This window comes from Ascidiella aspersa, chromosome 9 (genome assembly GCF_963924565.1).
Source record: "Ascidiella aspersa chromosome 9, kaAscAspe10.2, whole genome shotgun sequence".
In the NCBI taxonomy this organism is placed as follows: domain Eukaryota; kingdom Metazoa; phylum Chordata; class Ascidiacea; order Phlebobranchia; family Ascidiidae; genus Ascidiella; species Ascidiella aspersa.
Window position 1 is genome coordinate 16,926,438 of NC_139455.1, and position 10,929 is coordinate 16,937,366.

Sequence of the window (10,929 nt, forward strand, 5' to 3'; positions counted from 1 at the left end):
AAGATGAAAAAAAGCTTCCTCTTCATTAAGTATAAATTATTAACTTAAGTCACACTGGAATTGCCCCTTCGGGTGACCGGGAACAAGCGGTAGTGGAGTCGATAAAAGTATTTAGAAAAAGCCGGCCATGCAGCATAGCTATCAGGGCGGAAAGTGGGGTTTCAAAAAGCCTCTATTCGCCAATCAGTCGATTCCTTAATTCGGAAACTATTGATTTTACTCTTTAGTTTATTCCTGCTTTATCGTCTTCAGCGCAATTACCCTTTAACAAATATTATAACTATACAGCTTTGCCAATTGTTATTAAAAATAGGCCTTGTTTTCCGAATGTCAATATTTTGTCAATGCACACTTTATTTAGTTGCCAATGTACAACAAGAAAAATGTTTTTTTCAGGGTAGAACATTAAACAACAGAAAGACTTGAAAGAATAAAATGACCTGTTTGCTATCAAGTTGAACGGAGGTGTCTTATTTCCTTTCTTTACTGTTCGCTTTCCAAATATACAAGTCTCACAGTGTTTGTAATTTAGATCTATTTGGGATTAATTGTCATTCTACAGACTGAAACTTTGAAAGCTTTTAAAACGTATCCAGCAAAACGCCGACTATCAAATTAAAGTTCACTACCAAATCAAGTAGTTTGAGCTTTAAAGAGCTATGCAGCGCTCCCTTTCAATATCACTTCCAGCTAATGCGTCGCAGCTTAAGAGATTCAAGCCAACTATTCACGCAAGACGATCTTCACTGCAGCAGAGGCATGAGGCCGTCTGAAACGTACCCATTTTCGCAGCTGCACTAATTAATTATTAAGTCTTGTAGTAGACGCTCGACAAGCTCTCTTTCGGCTACGATCTACTATGTATTGGTACTGTACGATCTACTGTAATGGTAAAGTAAAAACATACGCCTTCGCACACCCAGCCAACATAACCGTTCCCTGTAAGGTTTTAACATAAATACGGGGAGCCATACATAAGGCCCACGGTCCTGCAGAGATTTTTACTAACTAAAAATGAGTTAACACAAAACCGAAACGTGAAACTTTGAGGGTTTTACAAATCAATTTGTAAGCCCAAAAAGTCAAACGGCGCTTTTTTAAATAGGTAATTGTTGTGCGCATGTTATCAAAAAAACTTTAGGATCAATAAATTACGAAACTTGGTAAAATACACAAAGAAGCTATGAATTAGAGTCCGAAACGTTTTACGCCCATTAAGGCATAAATTTCTTTTCAAGAAAGGCTTAGGTGAAAACGGAAGAATCAGATTCTTTCATTTAGCATTTGGCAATCTTAGTGTTATGTATACTACCTGTCACCACTGCTTTTAACACTGGGAGACATTTGGTCTTCGCTCACTGATATTGCGACCGATATGTCAGTCAGCTGCTCATTTGGCACCATACATAATTGCATTTGTTGGAACTGGCAGCAGTCTAACATTTTCATTAGCTCAGATTCATATCTTTTATTATTTAACACCTGATTTTCGTCATGTTATAGATAGGGTCATCGGATAATGACACACAAGAAAAAAATTATCTTTCGATGTAGGCTACATACTAAACCTAAATAATTACAAAAAACGGCGTTTACAGAAAACAACGAACTATATATACCGTGAAACAAGTAGCTTTTGAATTTTATTTACCTTTGAAGGTTATAACACTGTGTAGTGCCTTTCAGTTGCCTGGCTGCCAACTAAATTGTCTCCCGTTGGATGTGTTAACGAAACGCATCAGCTGCTTGACTAAATAAGACCACAAGACTCAATACTGTACGCACAACGCTATCGATTACTGTACGCAACAACGTGTGCGAAATTACCACGACACGTAAAAAAACAATTAACTGCTCTGAATTCAAGTATCAACTTTTAAACTGGTGTAGCGTTTTCTATGTTTTAGGCTACCGTACACCAGCATAGAAAACTAACGGGCAATGTATGCAAAGCACAAATTTAATTGTTTAAAAAATGGTACACAAAATCCATAGTAATGGCTAAATCCCTAATGACTTGCAGCTTTACTACAGCTGTTGAGAAAAGTCACTTAGGAACAAACTGAATAAATTTAAAAAGGATTTAGGGCAATGGTCAATAAACGTGTACGTAGCCTACGCTTAAGTTACCCAGAGAGCAGGCAAGTTCCGACAAGCAACAACCAAGCATTTTCCCAGTTCTGCAATTTGTTGCCAATTATTGGGCTAAATCGCTGTTATAAATTAAAGGAATGCGTTTGAAAGGTCATCTCGTTTGCATAAATGTTTCTAACAACGCTTCCCCAATTTTATTGTAATCACCGCAATTAATTTTACCCAGATTAGCAAGAAATTGCTTTGAACGGCTTTTAAAATTTGGATCAAAGCACCAGAACTATCATTCTAAACCTAACCCAGTGAACCTCACCCACTGCTGTATAAGCCTTAACAAAAGTTCCCCAAATCAGAAAAATCATAAGTGTTAATGCTAAATTGAAAATGGCAAAAAAGGTTTATTGAAAGAGAAAACTTAAGAATAGATTCTTCGAAGTGTTAATCTATTGGCTTTGATTATTAAAGTTTTACCTGAAACACTACTTAAACCATTGCCAATTAATAGTCAAATACCAAAATTAAAAAAGTTTAATTTTCCCCGTAGGCGTGGAAAACAATTTCTACTTAACCACTATGTCGAGACATTTCCTAAATAGTCTACCATCGCAACTTACTAAACGTGGTGGCTGTTCGCCATAATGGGGGAGCTTGTCACCTATGCGACAGCACGAAAGCGTCTGACGGCGCTTGGCAGCTCAATTTTTTTATTTTTTTATTTAAATGAAAAAAATACTCCAATCTAACATCTTACAGGCCAAAATACAGGGCGAACTGTTTGCTGAGGATTCTTAACAACTCACACGCGGAATCAACAAGCTATAAACGTGTTGCAGCCGTCGACACCATTACCGCTCTCCTAGCATGCTTCGCCAAGTCGATATTCCTTTACATCCTCAATCAATAAACAGGCAGCTGAAGAAGGCGCTTTAATTTCCTCTGTCCGCAGAAGCAACGTGATTCCAACTGAAGCTGTATCACGGAAAGTGGCGCAGGGTGTGCGGTTTGCCTCAACCGGAACATTTTCTTGATTCAAATCGATTTGTATTACGTAAACGTAAACGAATCGGAAACTTTAAGAGGGGTCAGCCAAAAATTGAAAAAAATCAGCAATGGATTTTCGGCAAGCTGTCTTCATACCCCACTGCACATAAACCTCGTTTACCTAAAATCGGTTTAGAGCGAGTGCAAACCAAACAAGAAAATGCTCAAAGCGCAGTTTTGAGATTAATGTACTTCAGCAGTCCAGTCACTTTGTACAATAAGTTAATCCAAAGAAAAATATTTGTTTTTAACAAAAAGCTTATTACTCGTCATTAAATCAGTTAACCAAGTGAAACAAGTAAAAAAGTAAAGCGTACGTCAAATCATGTTTTAAAAAAATATACTGGTAAAATTAATATTGTTTAACCGATTTAATCGTGGTAATATTTCGCTTAGCAAACTTCAAATAAGGTACTAAAGAAACAGCATGAAATCTTTAATAAAAACTATACTGAATTAAGAGAAATATACTAACTTTAAAACAGTTGCTTTTAAAATATTTAATGTCGAGTTATTATACGTTTAGTTCACCTATTTAACTTTAGTTCAAGTCACTGTTTTTAAATGACTTGACTGGACCGTTTCGGAATCATTACTTAAAGACTTGACTGAAATATTTCGGACAAATGACAAGACTTGGACTTCATTTGAGTAACAATGACTTTCGAAAAAGAGTTTATCTACTTTTAATACTTTTGTTTTTCATCTTTATATCGATGGCTTGGGGTTGACTTGCTCTAATAATGACTTTACTGGAACTTGTTAGTTTTTTTGGAAGACTTGACTTATTCTTTGCAAGTGGGTATTTTACTTGACGTGGACCATTTAGAAAAGGACTTGTTTACAACACTGTAAAATGTAGAATATATTTTGCCAGGGCGGATATCTACCCAATTTTTAATCGATTCAAAAGGGCTATGTAGGCGCATGTCACCTGGCGCTGTGTACACAGCAGACGTCATTTTACATCTGCTCATTATTTCGTCATTAAACATCTGTCCGAAACTAAATGTATTTTTATGCTTAAAATCCGCGCAAATATATTAACTGCTTTATTTTAATAGTACATTCATTTTAAATTACAAATAATCATAAAACATAGAAAAAACAATTAATAAAACACATAGTTTCACTTAGAAATAGCCTACATAAAAAACAATATGATGCTAAAAGTGTAAAAACTAGATTGAAATGTGATAAGTTCATATATGGTTGTACTCAAGGGTGAATGTAGAATATTTTTTGTTACCGGAATGTCGTCCTGGGACGTTCCAGCTTTAATTCACCACTAACTGTACCATTCTAAGCCGCTGGGTGCCAACCAATGGATCTCTAGAGGTAGTTTTAGATTTTTTTGAAATATATAAAACCTTCTCACTTTAGTGTTGGGCACGAAACAAACAAGAGTCTTTTTCAAGCAATAAGAGCGAAAGCACCAAAGCCTAACCACAAACAGGGCAAACACCCTGGTGCCTAAACAGCGGTGCCCTCAATTTATACAGCGTCCAAACGTCGAAACCAGCAAACCGACCGATTCTCCCAACATGTTTTAGGCGTTATTTAGACCACGGCTTCCCAAACTTTTCAGTCTTCGACCTCTTTTAATTTATTAAAATTTTCCGTGACCTTCTAAGTTTATACAGTTAATAACATTTCTCGTATTCTGCTTTGGCTCGCATTTTTTGACACAATTTAGTTCTTATTCCAATGAGTTTAGCACATGTTCGGACAGGTTCAGTTCTCGTTCTGTCGATTTTGTATCTTATTCGGTCGTCGATATTATGCTTACCGTATTTGGTTTTAACCTGTCGTTGGCCTTAATTAGTTCTATGGTAGTAATTATAATACCTTGGAGCATAATGGTTGGAGGTTGTAGCAACACGTAATAAGAATATCAAAGCCCATACAGAAGTATATATCATTTTGAACGTTTCGAATAACTCTTTATTGATTTTCAACCAAAAAATAAATAAAGAGTTGAAAATGAATAAAGAGTTATTCGAAACGTTCAAAATGATACCTACCCCTGTATGGGCTTTAAATTATAATACCGTTTTGGACATTGTTGCTTTATTCATCTTATTGTGGTTTCCTTTTGAAGTTTCTTGATAACAGTTTCTCCGCAAGAAACATCGTACTGCCAGGAGATTGTGCTGATTTTAAGTTATTTGACATAAACTTATAAGTTACTGTGACTTTCAATGTTTAGTCCAAGTTAATCTGCTTACATTATGTTAAACGTAGAAATTAATAATAAACTCAATACATTTCAAAGGATATTTAAATCAGTTTCTATGCCAATGAATTATTGCAAGTTAAGTAGGCCTAAAATTGTTTAATGAACTTTATTAAACTTGAGTCAAGTCAATACCTTGATTCATCAAACACTGCTACTGCTACTTTAAGTAATGAAAAGCTATCGCGATGTAGTTAAACTTAAGGTTTTAAACAATAATAATTTTTCAGTATACAGCAACACAAAACGCAACATTATTTAAAACTTATTAGGATTTAATGATGGACAAATAACGTTGCCTTGTTGACGCCAAAGGTGAATAGTAATGTTTTATTTGTGGCATACAATAACACATTTACAAACTGTGCAATACCTACCGCTTTCTAAAAGTCTATTCCCTTTATATCAGGGATGTCCAATAATAACGGATAGAAGCCAATACATGATGCCAATGATAGATTTTTCACTCGCTTGATCATCTGGCCGAAATTAAATTGTGAATGGTAGCCATAGGACTTTTTTTGTTCACCCGAGATTCGCCAGGCCACGCATTGTTACAGTTGCTTTATTTTGCTGCTGTAAGCAACTCCCAAACTTATTTTGTGGCAACTTTTTAACCATGAAATCGTTTTCTTTGCGCTTTCCCGAATAGGTTTTGAATATAGGATTTTATGTAGTACGACATATGGTTCTGTTTCAGCATAAATAAATTTTCGATGTGTATTTTTTCCCTGTTTAATATGTCAAAAGCCTAGGACTGCGCGCCTGTGCGGGCTTCAGACTTTCTACAAAATGCGATTTCTGCCAAATTATTTATAGTGCATTTTTCTTTACCACTTTGCAGTATGACAATTGTATCGTAAGTAATACCTATTTAGATTTTAAAACAACAAAAACGCGTTATTGCATCTTTGCCACATTATTGCATCTTTGCGAAACTTTTTACCTTTTTTCCGTGCTATCATTCGTGTGGAGACAATATAGCTTATCTTTATATAATCCCAAGGCGTCAAGTAGGCCGTAATTCTAAGGCAAACGTTTTGTAAACTGAAACCAGTTAGGTGCGGAACTTAAACCGAAATTCACCGATTTTACCTTAGTGACAATTGTATTATATTGCACACCACTTCTTTAAAAATCAACACGTTTTGTAAAAATACTTACATTATGATGTCACGTTATATTATACGAAAGATTTAAAGAAAAATCCTGGAATCGCACCTGCAACATTGGCCCGCCATATCAAACGAATTGCTTTTGATTGCACGCAACAAAATATAGTTGAACCAGGGCAAAATATAAAGTGTAGCATAATGAGCGAGTGAACCGCTTTTTTGTAATTTTAGGTTTGGTGCAGATCACTTTTTTCGATTCGGCTTTTTAAAATCTTACAAAATATAATTCAGGTTCGGTACCGGTTGTGTAAAATGAGCACATAACCGGATCACAAAATCCGGTTCGGACACAGTTCGACTAGCCTACTTTCTTTAATATAGTCGGAACGCCTGGATGTTGTTTTGGCACAAGAAGGACAACCGATTGGTGCAAAATTATTCAAATTAGTTTCAAATATTTAAAATCGTTTAATTTTATTACGAATCTAAAATCTAATAGTGATAGGCTAACAGAGTGTTGCTCATCCAGCAGTATTATATAACGAATCGACGTTTAGACGTTGTGAACGGATGTTCCACGACTCAAGAAAACCTCGCTTGTAGTAGGGGAAGGCGGGGCAAAACGGACCCCTTAAGGCAGGGGTCGGCAACCTTTTTTGCACTGCGGACCGGTTTAAAACTAAATTTTGTCGCGGACTGGCCTTAAAAAACAACAAATGTTCAGGAAAGGAAATTTATTACAACTTTCAATGCGAACTTTATGCTTGTTTTGCCGCAAAGAGATGCTCCCATCTAAGAATTATTGAACTTACTGAAACCCGCGAGCGGCATCCGGCCAGCCAAACAATTTAGTTTAACCCAGCCCGCGGCTCATTTCAATAAAACTTTTAGGCATTTACGTTTTTTTCTTAAATTACACTGGTTTAACATAATTACCAATTCCTATTCTTACCGCAGCTTCTCAAAATAAGGATATTTAAGTTCGTTTTTCAACAAAATTTTAATCTTACAACCCTGCTACGGACCGGTAACCAACTCTTCGCGGACCGGCGTTTGCCGACCACGGCCTTAAGGGATAAATGCTATATTACGAGTTTTACTTTTTGAAAAGTATTTTTTGATGAATAGGGTATCAACTAAAAGGTCTTACTGAAAGTTACTCCTATGCTAAAAAAAATGAAAGAAGCATAGGCTACCTTCTGAATAAATTAACTTTTGTTGTCGATTTTTAAACGGGGCAATACGGACCCCTGGCGGGGCAAAACGGACCCCACTTATAAAATATAATTTAATTGCTTTGTTGTGTGAAAATGCCGGATCAAGGGTTTGTGTTTAAGTGACGAGTAGAAATTTTCAGAGATATTGTCACAAGTTACGTCACAACGTGACGTCATAATTTAACTAATAATATATACATGGCGCCTTCATAGCTTGAAAATATTTTACTAAAGTAAGCGAAAAAATACAAATAACAAACAAAATAGCACTATACTAAGTACTGGTAGCATTGTCACTCTTTATAAGTTACATGGTTATAAATAGGCCGTACCGTACGTAAACTGCCTTATATTTATCTTAATGCATACCAACTCATAAGTATTAAAACAAATAGCAATCGAGCTTTTTTACAACAGATATTGGTAAAATTTCTGATTGTTTGGCTTTCCTACAAAACTGATCTAAACATATAAAATAATGATTTATTATTTAATTTTATTTAATTTCCAAAATGTTTTACTGAAAGGCTAATCAAAAATACAAACAGTGCAGTTTTAGGCTAGTAATAACAGATTGACTTGTGAGGGGTCCGTTTTGCCCCAACACTATCAATCGCATGAAAACCTGGTTTCTTTCAAATCGTTCAACTTAAAACGCCAACTGATTAATAAACACACCCTTACCTACAAATTATTTAGCAAAAAAGTAACTCAGTCTTTACTTGAACTTTACTAATAAACGCATCATTTTACTGCGCTATACTTATATCAATATCCCCCAAACACATTTTCTCCCCTCCCTGGTTTGTGCGAAATCGAATCAGTCTTGTCGACAAACGTTTTTTCGACGATTGGCACTGTTCAGAAAACAAATATTGACGCTGGTAATTTTCGTTAACGAGAAAGGTGAGGGGTCCGTTTTGCCCCGGGGGTCCCGCTTTCCCCGAATCGGTTTCTATCATTGTGAGTTTAAGCACAATGAAAGAATATTTATTGCAAATAAACAAGCGAGAAACAGTACTTACAGGTTCTTACGATATACGTACAATAATTACCTCCATATAACGTACGCGATCTGGACTCCGCAATTGAACAGTAGGCACTGCCATTTTTGTTATAAAATAAAATCACTTATATACAGCATTCCAGCTGGCGATAATTAAATATCGTGACAACATGCTTCAACACAAATAATGAGAAACACGAGATTTTGGACAATTGACCAAACGCTTCCAGCAATCTGCTGACAGTTTGTATAACACGCACAGGCAGGCGTTGGTTGACGTCACACCGGCCAGCCTGCTTCATTTGAATAGCCGGGTTTCGACTCGGTAACAATATGGAGCAAGATGCTACATCATCAACACTTAAGCAGAAAAGTTAATGCTGTGCTTGTGGGTGGTTGCATGGTTTGCCAACGGTGATTTCTTGGCATCATTCTTGCCCACATCCCTTTCGTGCTCCTTCCGGCGCGTATTTAAACTTCTACCCGTCTCCCCGATGTATATTTCGTCACACTCACCGCACGGGGTAGCATACACCACACCCCTTGTCGCGGTTGCATCTACCGGGTCTTTTGGGTGCGACAGCATCTGATGTAGGGTGTTAACTGGTTTAAATCGAACCGATACACGAAAAAAAGACAAAATGCAAGCGACCCTTCCGCGAAAGTGAGTATGACTATAAATGGCGTCGGTTACAGTAACTTGGTGTTTAACAAAGTCAAAATCTTATCGTTTAAAAATATGCTGAAATCCTGACAAAATTTTCGAATTATTGCCATAAAATGGAAAATGTTTGTTGTAACAAGTTAGGAGTGATTGTCCGTGTAAATTCTCACAAACCAACTTATGGGCATTTAGAAGTTCGCGGAAGTTTCGTTGTTCTTAGATTAGGGATTTACCCGGATAAACAGAACAATTGCAAAGACAAAGGTAGGCCTACTTACTAAACTGTAACTGTTACGAAGGGTTAACTTTCTTTAAGTTTGTTGGTTTATGCTTTGGGGCCGATTTCGGTGCAACAATTGGTAAAATGTTGGTTACTTTATTTTAATTGTATGTTACCCCAAACGGTAGCATTCTAGACCAACGCTTAACTTTGACATATGACTAATGACTTTCTCGTATGTTGTAATCTGCGTTTTACGGTTCTACTAAAACATCTTAATATCGTTGAAATTCCTGAAAATTGTAGCCCTTTGCGATAGCGGATCATAGGTCATGGGAGCTTCATAATCACATTCTGATACTAAAACCTATTTTATGTAGATTCTGCCTATTTTATTTTAGAACACCAGCCAAGGGTATTTTATGCAAAGCAAATTGTGGTGATAAGGACAGAAATGCCAATAGTTTTGCAAAGATATTTAATGGGGTTTGAGTATATGAATAGTCTTATTTACTGCTTTAGTATAAAGATTAAAAATGAGGCCATTACTCTCTTAAAAGTTAAATTTGTATAGGCGATGAATTGTGTTGATTTTTTTATCCTACTCCTAAACAATAATTAGGCCATAAAGCATGTGCATGTCCGGTAGAATCTGAGAGACTTGGTGCACTAAAGGTCAAAAGTTCACCAGCTTAGGTAACATAGGAATATGCCTATTTTTGTATTGAGATTTTGGGGTGCAGGTTTGGTCAGATGTTAAAAACACTACAGCGGCCATACTTCCTATTACATAAGCTTATTTTATTCCATACTTACCACAGTAGCTCTTTCCAAATACTTGCTGGTGACTAACAAGCCAACCACTTTATCAAAACCTCTGCTTATTTTGAAATGATGAAAAGCTACTAATTACAGTGCGTAACAACATGCCAACCAGTATCTAAACACTGTGGCAAATAATGAGTTTTCCATAATTATGTTAAACCAATGAGTGTACTTTTAACCTTGATCACCCAGTCACCTGTTTTTTTGGGTTTTTTTATGGTTGCATCTACAATACTGTAGAAATCTGTCATACTTCCAGATGAGTAAAACCACATCAAAATTTATTTTGGAGCAGCATAAAGAATGTGGTAATGCATTAAACTATGCTAAATTATATGATTTATTTTTGCATTTGTTGGTCCATGCTCCCGGGTGCACATAACAAAACTATACGAAAAATCAGTTAAGAGAATAAATACTCTACTTACTGGTAAGAAACCTGTTGTATTGTTGTGGTATCTTTATAATAACTGTGCCATAATTGTGCAATATTTTTCTTTTAAGTCTAAAT